Raw genomic sequence first — 12,016 nt, 5'->3', positions numbered from 1 at the left:
TTAAGTGCCAGGGAGTGTGTTAAACCATCGACAGGCATTATCTCATTTAATATTCAAAGAGTCCTGTGTATTAACTACAACTATTGTGATGTGAAGACTAATAAACTGCATCTCATATAGGATATACAGGTTTTTAAAAATTAAAGCAATAGACTGGAGGGCAGGTTTGATTTCTGGTCTATCTGATGCCATGGTTGTCATAATTTCTTAAACATTGAGCTGCTGCTAGATTAATTCACTTCCCTTCTAACCAAGATCTGATCACCAAAGAATTTGTTGTGTCTAGTACCAAATGCAAGGTTGAGGGTGATACACTATGATTTCTAATATGGTAGAGCATTGTTGAAATTTCATAACAGTATGTTTGTCCTGAAAAATTGCTTTTATTGTTAATATAGCATAAAACCTATAATCTTGATCTTTCTGTACTACCTATAAGTACAATCTTTCTTAAGTATACTTATTTCAAGTCATTCTTTATTCAAAGAATACAGTGTTCTTTCTATTGCTCGTCATTGCAGTGCTTGCCAATTATCCTCCTCAGTGTGGCATTTTGGCTTCCATCAAACAGACCAGGATTTTACCATCCTGACACTCATTTGTTCTGAGACCAGATACAGCATTTCAGCAGGCTAGTCTACTTTAAATTGCATGCATATGTATTCGCTTGTTCTTGTGGTTAACTCATTTGATATCTATTATCCTTTGATCGACCTTGTCGACAACGATTAACCTGAGCACAATCTATCTTGTACCTTCCTTGTGTTCTTTCCACTTGAAAGTAGTTGCCTTTGCTTGCCTTGCCTCTATATTTCTCCCCTGCCAATGTGTCTTGCTTCCTCAGTTCAGTTGTAAGCTCTTACTGGTATGGGGTAGTGTCATTTTGCATTGAAATGGTGGGGATTTTTTGGCCTGGAAAAGCTCTAGAAAGTGAACACTAAGTGAATGACTTGAATAGGAAAAAAAAAAATTCTTGATGTGAAGCAAATACTAATTTTTTCCATCTCATCATGCCTGAAGAATATATCACATTCCTATCAGTGACAGTGAAACACTCATTATTGTAACAGTGGGTGGAGGGGTAAAAGAAAATGTGTTTGAAAATAATGTCCCGATTCTGGTATTTCCCTCTGTAAAGAATGCCCTCTACAGCAAACTGAAAATATATGAAACAAAGACTTAATGAGTAGCCACCCTCCCAGAGTGACAAAAAAAAAAAAAGAACAGAAAAATATAGGCATTATGTAACAACTGATTCTAAAAGTTCCTGCAAAAAAAATTGGTTAGCAGACTTACCCCATCAACAAATACAGCTAGCAAGAAATAATTTCATTAAAATGCAATACAGAACAGGAGTAAGAGATGAATGTTTACACAGTTCATAATCAGAACAGATTGGCTTCTAATTGATAAATGATTGTTTCTTCAAATTATTTAATTCTATTTAATTTTTACTATTTAACACTTCACTTGATTTCAAAAGAATTTCTGTTAATAATACTGGAAATACATAATTCCATAAAATATTTGATTTGAAGCTTATTAATACACAATTCATTGCAGAGGAAGCAATACATTTATAATGGAAAATATAACTTAGAGATACAGGATTTAAAATGATGATTTTTCTAAAGACTATTTGATAATATTTACTCATTTGTCACTATTTTCAAGGAATACAAATGATCAAATTGTAAAATTACTCATCTTTCCAGTTAACCATTTCTTACTGAATCCATTATTTACTAGATAAGTGATATGTTTTCTTTCTCAGCCAGTACCTTACTTCTGGCTCATATTAAACTTTTTTGATCTGTGATAAAATACCAGTATCCATACATTTTCTTTTAACAATAGCCTAATAATCTAATATATACATGCTTTCTCAATGTCAAAATGCAAAAGGAAAAGTACAACATAGCTTACTGCTTTCATAAAAATGGAAAGTAAAGTAAATGGTCAAAGAGGAGAGATTGACTACAATGAATCACAATGCTTAGATTCTTCATCTATTTAGACTTCATCTTCCTCCACCTTTCAGATGACTCACATATACAAACTGTATTCAATCCTATGAGCCAAGACATGTTGCAATTGTGCAACAATTACTCTCTTCCACTTCTGAACCACTTTTATGGAATTTATTGATTGTTGGAAGACTCACTTTTCAGGGTTCATATAATACCTAAAGTTCTAAAAGTAACTCTTTGTTATTCAAAATCTGATGACTAAAATAGGTTATGAAGTTAGTCAAACATATTATGTAGTGTGACTATAAAGTAACAGGTGGCCTTCTAAACTGACATATACAATAGCTGTGAAAACAATCTCAAGGAGGGTCAAAGATACTGAGTTTTCATTGTAAAAGTGACACAAACAAAAAGAATCATTTGTTTTGTGGTAGTGCTTAAAAACATTTTGCTTAATTCACAGTCACATATAATACATTCTCCCTGAAAATGAACAGTGTAAATATTAAAATGAAATAACGCTACAATTATTTACCAAGAATGGATAGAATGCTTTTGACGAGAGTAAATTCATTTGGCTCGAAGTATCTTGGACTTTTGGCTCTCATAGACAAGCAATTAAAAACAGTGTTATAATAAACAGCCATATACACATAGCCATTCGGTACTTGGCCTTTCCTTTTTTTAAGCCAACACATTACTGGGCACAGTATTAGAAGTGAATTCAGATGTTGGTTGAACTTTAATTTATAATACTATGCAATTATTTTAAACATTCACTGGTTTCATTTTATATCAGGCTCTGAGGGTATTAAGATTTCTGTCCAGAACTCCCTGCCTTTCAGAGGAAACTCACGTGAAAACAATCAAGCATGACATAACATGATGAATGTAAGTGTTGTGATACAGGATGTCCCACCGTTCGAGAATAACCTGATTTGATCTGTCTCCAACCATTGCGGAAAGTATAGAGGAAGAGAGAGCAAATGATTTACTCTTTTGAGATTAAGTAGGTAAGGAAAGGTGAGAGGTTGTTCCTTGCAGAGGAAAAAATACATGCATTATGATATTCATAACACATACATTATGTTAGAGATACGAGTTTCCCAGACTGAACCAATGCACCATTCCTCTCACCTGGCTGGGCCTCCACCTTTGGCAATCCACATCAGCCTATTTGTTAAACTAAAAGATTATGATGGGGGAACAATGAATTTTACCATATAAAAGGTGTTTACTGGCTTTAGAAAGTTCAATTTAATCCTATAATGGTATTAAATATTTCTATATTGTAATCAGTGTAATAGTGAATTTATAGACTAAGTTGGATATGTTTACAGATTATTTTAAATTTTATTATATTTCAAGTTACTAAAACAGATTTTATTTCAATTATAAATAAGTACAGGGACTCACGTAGCTATAATAAATCGTTCTGAGATTCAACATGAAAATTTCGTACATAGTATTACCTATGTATGCATATGTGTGTATTAATTAACTACAGAGTTTTAAATTGAGAATTTCCTAGAAAAACCTGTCAAAATTTAAAACAAATTCTGAATTGTAAATCACATTTTCCCATTTTATTCTGGCCTTTATCAATAGCAGTTTTGCTTTTCTATTTGCTTTCCTGACTAAAATACTGAGAATAAAATAAAATTTTATTTTCTTTCAGGAACTGTTAATTCTCAAGAAAAACACTGTTAACTTAAAAGCTAATGAATTATTAAACAAGGCAATATTTACATCACTTTTAAATAAAGATCTTATTTTTACCAGCAGAAGGAGAGTAGTTCAATGAATGGTAAAAAAATATTCTCTCCAGATCCTAAATTGGGAGAAGTAGACTTCTCACATTGTGTGTAGTAGGGGTGGTAAGTGACGGGGTGGGGAAGGGAAAACTGTAATTTAAAGATGGCTCCTCAAGTAAGTGGTGAGACAAGACATCCATTTTCACTCACTTAACTTGTCAATTTGACAGAACTGTCATGTCAGCACTCCAGCTAAACCACGAATGCTGATCACATCCCATTATCTCAGTTTTTTAGAAAAAGATTGCAGGAAGATGCCAATCAGAAAAAAAAAGAGAGAAAAGAAAAAAAAACTTGCAACCAAGGAACAAATGCACTGATGCTGAAGGGCTGCTTAGTTAACAGAATTTTAATATGCAACTGCAATGTTTCTTAATAACATTAATTACACGCTTAGTAAGGCACCATCCTAACTCATTAGTGTCTTCTTTTTGTTGTATTTTATCTCCTACTAGCAGAATGGGGTCTCTGTGATTGGCCTGTTACCATTAGTGTTGCTTAATCTTTTTATAGCACTATTTAAAGAGCTTGCATAAACATTTTCTAGGCAAGTATACCTATGTATGCATATGTGTGTATCAATTAACTGCTCCAACATTTGGCATGCCCTACCGCGTGTAAGTGTTAGACTAGACCTAGAGGCAGCAGAAAGATAAATACAACAATGTATTTACTGACAAAGAGCTAATAGTTTTCTAGGGCAGATGAAAATAATATCCTTAATAAATCTGGGAAACAATGTTTGCCACAAGAGAGATTTAAAAAGACATTCAGATATGTTTTAACTCAAAATTTAATTTAATTTGGTAGTTTATACATTTTTAATGGTTTAATTATGTACTATTCCCTTGAGTGCCATTTAATATGTTTTAATATATAGCGTAGTAATTCAAATTCATGCATATAATATTTAGGTATAATGCACATTGTAATATATATTTTACAGTATATATATATATGTGTGTGTGTGTATATATATATATGTATATATATATATATATCATGATATCTTTTTCTGTCTACAAATTACCATAACTTTTAAAAATGAAATATTTGACTTTCTCAGAAAGTGTGACTACAATGTTAATGCTATTTCTGGTAATAGTGAAACCCTTAATACTAATCTTATAATCTTATAATGTAAAAATAATTTACATTAAACTGATATTTCATAGTTGATATTTATAGCACTTTAATTTTAACTACTAGGTTAATATATTTAGTGTTGATTTTATTCTTATTTGGACAGAACTCAAAATTAATGAGTAAGTTTTTTTTTATATTTAGGTTAAGATAATGGAGTAAAGGCTTATTACTCCACTTCCTTCTATTGAAACAAAAGAAATTAAAAATATGGACAAACTACCATAGCCTCAATGACAAATTGTAAAGTACCCCAACTAAACATAGTCAAGTCTGGAGAAAAATGGTGAAGCATGTTGAACACCAGCTAGCCTCAATTCACAATTCTCTATCACTACTGATTTCACAAACATTATCTGTCAACGTTGTGATAGCCAATTACACATTGGATGGGAAGAAGGAGATCTGAGTCAAGAGAGAGGGGCATGAGAATATATTTGTGAATGACAGATCCGACAAGGGGTTAACATCCAAAATATACAAAGAACTTACACACCTCAATACCCAAAAAGCAAATAACCCGATTAACAAATGGGCAGAGGATATGAAGAGACGGTTCTCCAGAGAAGAAATTCAGATGGCCAAGAGACACATGAAAAGATGCTCCATATCACTAATCATCAGGGAAATGCAAATTAAAACCACAATGAGATATCACCTCACACCAGTAAGGATGGCCAGCATCGAAAAGACTAAGAACAACAAATGTTGGCGAGGATGCGGAGAAAGGGGAACCCTCCTACACTGCTGGTGGGAATGTAAATTAGTTCAACCATTGTGGAAAGCAGCATGGAGGTTCCTCAAAAAACTAAAAATAGAAATGCCATTTGACCCCAGAATCCCACTTCTTGGAATATACCCAAAGAATACAACTTCTCAGATTCAAAAAGACATATGCACCCCTATGTTCATCTCAGCACTTTTTACAATAGCCAAGATATGGAAGCAACCTAAGTGTCCGTCTGTAGATGAATGGATAAAGAAGATGTGATACATATATACAATGGAATACTATTCAGCCATGAGAAAGAAACAAATCCTACCATTTGCAACAACATGGATGGAGCTGTAAGACATTATGTTCAGTGAAATAAGCCAGGCAGAGAAAGACAAATGCCAAATGATTTCCCTCATTTGTGGAGTATAACAATGAAGCAAAACTGAAGGAACAAAATGGCAGCAGACTCAGAGACTCCAAGAAGTAACTAGTGGTTACCAAAGGGAAGGGGTGTGGGGGGGGTGGGGAGGGAGGGAGAAGGGGATTGAGGAGTATTATGTTTAGTACACATGGTGTGGGGGATCACAGGGAGAAGAGTGTATCACAGAGAAGGGACATAGTGGATCTCTGGCAACTTGCTGCCTGATGGACAGTGACTACATTGGGGTATGGGTGGGGACTTCATAATATGGGAAAATGTAGTAACCACATTGTTTTTTCATGTGAAACCTTCATAAGAGTATATATCAATCATACCTTAATAAAAAATTAAAAAAAAAAAAAAGAGAGAGGGACATGGGAAATACAAGACATGTCGTTGAAGAAAACCAGCTGAGTCAGGGGGAAGGTCCTGAATGAAAGAAAAAGCCAAGCCTACTGTGGATAGTAAAATTTTAAGGTGACCCCATGACCTTTACTTCCTGGAATGACTTCCATGATTATGTTATGTGACATGACAGAAAGGATTTTGTGCATGTAATTAAAGTTACCAATCAATTGACCTTAATATAAGTGGGGTAATCAGGTGGGCCTCACTTCTTCATCAGACCTTTCAATCAGAGAATTTTCTCTAGCAGATAGCAGAATGGGAATTCACAGACATACCAAGCAAAGCACATGAAGATTCAGTGACAACTGCTGATTCTAAAGGTTATGGAGGCCATGTGCAAAGGCTAGTGAACTGTGAGTGACCCCTTGCTGGTAGCCAATAAGGAAATGAGGACCTCTATCCTTCAACCACAAAGAATGTAATTCTGCCAATAACCTGAATAATTTTTGAAGTTGATTCTTTTGGACAGTCTCCAGAGAAGAACTGAGCCTGGTCAAAACCTTGACTTTGGCTTGTGAGATGCTATGCAGAGTACCCAGCTGAGGCTGTTAGGAATTCTGAACTATAGAACTGTGGCCTAATAAATTGGTGCAGTTTAAGTTGCTCAATTTATGTAATTTGTTATGCAGCAATAGAAAACTAATACACCTAAAAACCATCTTCATTATGAAGCTTGAAGTATGAAGGAAGGTGAAGAGGGAGTTTCATGTGGAATACAGAGTGCATGTAAGGTTTGCTGTTTATGACCAGGGTCACCAGTATATTGAGAACAAAATAGTATTTTTTGATAAAATAGTCAAGAAAACAGCCTAGGTAGAAGTTACTGAGTGATGCTGATATTTCCTACTCTCTCTTCTCCAAATATGGAAACCCTAGTCTTAGCAGTTAACTAGTTGATTAATAATAAGAGAGGGTCTATAACAGGATCTTTACAAAACAAAATAAAACAAACTATACATTAGTTAATTACATATTTAATTAACGACAGAAAGGAAACAATCTATCAAAAAATCTATATAGCCCAAGAACTTCTCAAGAAAACACAGAAATACCTTAGAATAAATAGTTGTCCATAGTCTATATGAAACTATGTACAACAGGGCCTCACTTAAAGAAGAAGAAACTAAAAAAACTCAAAATTTATCTCCATTAAACTGGAAATGAAGAGAGTTATATTCAAGCTTAACAAGCAAAGAACAGAAGAGAAAATAAAATTAAAGAAATATATATTTCAGAAACAAAGAATGATAAACACAATTGAAAAAGTGAGATGGTAAATAGGCATTAAGAAATAAAACACGAAATTAAAATGATGATTTCAAAATTATTATAGATAAATAATTAAGGAATTCAGATGAAGGAAGGCCAACATAATTTATGTATTCAAAAAAAAGAGGTAAGACAGAAAAGGTATTCAAAGATGTAACAGAAGAAAACATAGTTGAAATAGAATAAATTAAAGCATGGATTTGTATATTCAAGGGACTTATGTCCTAGGACTATTAGATAAGAGGTGATTCAGGACCATGACCCAGCAGTTATTAAAGCAGGAGATACACTGGTATTCAAATAGTAAAAGGGCATCCCAGTCAAAGATAAAAATATTCTGCAAGCTTCAGACTTCTCTATAGTACCATTCAATACCAAAACAATTGAACATTTTTACTAAAGTCTGAAGAAAAAAATGTATGACTCTGTAATTTAATACCTACCCTTTAGTTTAGAGGCAATGAATTGACATTGTCAAACACATAAGGACCCTCTGAAAGAATCAAGTCAATGACTAAAACCAGCCAAGCATGAGAAGTAACCAGCACTTGTTTTTCACTTTAAAATTTGCCTTAGCTTAAGATATTGTAAACATTTACATTATGGAAATTCTGTTGGAATATACAAGACAAAACAGAATGCCTTTTTCTTCTGCCTATTTAATTAAAATATATGGTGAAATGAAAAACGTGATGCTTACTAAAAATGAAATGGGACTCTGCATAAAGTACCTAATTAGCACCAGGTGCAGGAAATATTAAGCACTGGTAGGAGGGAGATGATTACCTCAGGTCATGGGGTAACAGCTTGTCCAAAGAAGAAAGTCTTCAGGGAACAAAAGTACAGGTTTCCTTCCAAGACACACTCAGGATGAGTTTTAAGGGAAAAGTGTATCTTGACATAAAAGGATTTAGACAAACTACCTACATGTTTTCTGATTTTAAAAAAACCCTGGAATATTACAATTTTAAGTTAAATATATATTGCATATTAAATTTTCCATATTTCAAGGTGGGGTGGAGAATAGTGATGTCAAAAATACCAGTTGCATTATCATTTAAGTAATATCTGCTTTATAATTTGCCTTGCATGAATTTTTCAGTTACTTATTTTTTTTTGGACTTCATGGTGGCATCAATAAAATGTTTTAGAGCATATTGTAATACAACTCCACTTCAACTCAAACCACAACTTTCTAAAATTAGGATATATTTAATGTTTGTGTTTAAGCACTTAAGGATTGAAAACCAATGTCCCTAGAAATTTCTGTTTAGAATAGCAGCTGCTTCTTTAAGATAACAATAAAAGAGAAAAGATGGGAATTTTGCCAAAAGCATTTATGTTTTTCAATACCTAAAAACTCTTGTGTGGCCAGTTATATTCTTCTATCAAAAAGAAACATACTTCTGATTCACTAAGTTAGGAAATAGAGGTTTCCCTAAAGTTATGTATTAACAGTTTGTTTTCGATACTTCAAACAAGTTTCATCTGATACACTCAGTTTTTGGTCTCCATTTGGAGACAGTCAGCATCCAGCATATGGTATACATGATACAAAGTGTTGAGGGGCTCAGCTTCACAAGTAGGGCAGCTGGTAGATTTGACAATTCTTTTCCAAATTACTCATCATGTTTTGAGTTGCTGCTAGGAAAAAATGTGTTGCCCATCTCCAAAATAGATGTTCTTTTTTATTTATAACCCTGGGATAGGCTTCCAATAGAAAATAAGACAGATGGGTATAGGAAGCAAGATATTTATCCCTATTTGGACCATTTTCTTCTGTCAGTTCCCTCATCAGAACTTTTCCAAATAAACAAATGAATATTTTAGCATTCATAGTTAACTAAGTCCCAGTAAGTACTTTACTTTTGTTTTGTGTATAAAGAATGCCTTTGGAATAGTAAAAAGCCAAAACTACAGGAAGGGCAGATTTTTAGTTATCAAAGTGGCATTTGTCTAGATGGTGCGGTAACCAGCAAATAGGGAAGTCAGATGACATGGCCCTTTCTGAGATGTTGATGACATTGCAGACAAGCAAGTGAAATCCTACGAATACTTCCCTCTACTGGCAAGTACGTGCTTGTCTGGTTTCAGTAGTATTTCCCACTTAGGGGGTTCTCTAAATTATGAGTTGTTCCTACACTCTTAAAAGGACAAGTCAGAAGGTGTTTATTCCAACTACGAATTGCATAGAGCTGCCAGTTCTTTAATTCAAAGGTCATAAGAGTCATCCACTTGGACAAAACTTTCAGTGTGGGGGTTTACAATGATTTCTAAATGGACTTTCCACACAGACTACCAAGTTTCTCATCCAGTAATTAATGTAGTGATTGGTTTTTGAATCTATAAATATTCCAGAATTTGCAAATATTTCTGATTTTCTTTCAAAAGTCTTAGGTAGGAACTATCCCCCAAATGTCTCTAAATTTTATATTCTTGGTATAATTTCTTCATCTACTTTATATGGAATTAAAAGCTGGAATTTTCCTCTCTGTGGTTTCTACTTTGTAAAATACCCTCTATGCTATTGCCAGGAGCTTCAAAGTTGAAAAACTTACGTTCTAGCACATCAATAAGTACTAATATTAATGCAGTTTCCTATCATTTGAACATTTAATTCATGATTTTACTTGATTTGTCCCTTGTGACCTTATAACAAAAATTGATGCATCTATAGGTGCTGAATTAAAATTGATGTAAAAAGGTGATGGAGAGAAAATCAGGCTAATTTTCTCTTTATCAGTTGCTTCTTTAGTGATCCAAGAAAAGTATATCCAATACGCAGTTTCTAAAATTAATAGTAGTTGTCAAGTTTAAAGTACAGTTCTTCATATTTCTGAACATTGTCATAAGTCATTCTAGATAAATTTATGAAATGACAGACTTTCTCAGAATAAAATACAATGTGTCAAGAAGCTCTTCTTTAGTTCCAATCCAATGGGAATTTAAGAAATAATTTCAAACATGAACAAAAAAACAGAAATAACTTTTGAAATGCCTTGTAGGTGACAAATACCATTCAGCACTCTTTGTATGCTACATTTCCTAATAAATATTTATTTTTAATTTATGCATTTTAAATACATCAGAAATTATTATCATTGAGCTTTCAAAACGATATAAGTCAAGTGGTCATGGCATATGAGCAAAAGATTTCTCAATAGAAAGATCCATAATTTAAATGCGATTTTTTCCCTTAACTTGGAGAGTTAATATCTTATTGTTTCCCATTCACTTCTTAATTTTAGGTGTCAGATTATAGATATGTAAAGTTATCATTAATACAGATTCTTAAACATACAAAAAAGTGAGGCTTAGAAACTATAATGTATCCCTCAGTTTTCTAACATCAATTGTAAAAAGCATGAGCAATTTAATAACTATATTTCAAGAAAAGCCTGCAGTTTATGTTCAAATAATAAGTTTTAACTATATTTTAAAAATATTAAAATGTAAAGCTCAATCTTGAACTCAGTTTATTCTTACAGCTTTAATAAGTCAGTATTATTTTTTCCATTTTATAGACAAAGTGATTGAGGATCAGGGCTATTAAATAACCAACAAAGGAAGTACTGGTCAGAAATGGCAGAGCAGAAACTGAGATGGGAAAACAAGTTCTATTTACTGTATTTGCTATCCATGTAAGAATATACTGCATAACAATAAGGTTTGTGAATACTTTAATTAATGGGGAAAAATGTTATGAATTTGGTCCAATATACACCAAATGTTAGCAATGCCAAGGCAAAGAAAGTATTTGAAGTTAGACCATTTATTTATAAAGCCCTGTCAAACTGAATAACTTATTTAAATACTCTTAGTATATTAAAGGAACAACATACTAAATTCATTCATTCAGTCTATCTAAATTCACCCATACATTCATCTATTCATTTACTTGTAACACAGTTGCCAAGATTTATTTAAACACATTTAATGGTAGGTTAATTTAAACTTTAAAAGATATTCAGAAAGGTTATTAAATCAATGAATTTGAAAAGATTTTATCTCTCAAATGTTTACAAATAATTACCACTAAAATTACTGCAAGTGCAAGCTGTTAACTTCAATTTTGCAAAGTCAAGCAAAGGAGGAGATAGATTAAAACCACAAGTTTTTCATGCGAAAGAGCACAACTTATTCTTCCCTTTTCCTCTTAGTGTAAACATCTCCTTAGAATAACTGGAAGCATTCTACTGAACTTTGTTTAAATTGGCATGCAGATAATAAGTGTGCAGCAGTTAAAAATATCCTTAAAAAGCAAGGACTCCAA

At 33.0% G+C, this 12,016-nt stretch overlaps 1 protein-coding gene across 6 annotated transcripts in view; it reads right to left on the bottom strand.

The window, feature by feature from the left end:
• ROBO2 (roundabout guidance receptor 2) overlaps positions 1 to 12,016 on the bottom strand; it is a 662,153-nt gene that overhangs the window by 109,271 nt on the left and 540,866 nt on the right. The gene's annotated exons all lie outside the window — the stretch shown is intronic.

Source organism: Manis pentadactyla, chromosome 1 (assembly GCF_030020395.1).
Source record: "Manis pentadactyla isolate mManPen7 chromosome 1, mManPen7.hap1, whole genome shotgun sequence".
Taxonomy (NCBI): Eukaryota; Metazoa; Chordata; class Mammalia; order Pholidota; family Manidae; genus Manis; species Manis pentadactyla.
Note: the sequence above shows the minus strand (reverse complement) of the source record. Positions and strands in the feature narration are given on the sequence as shown.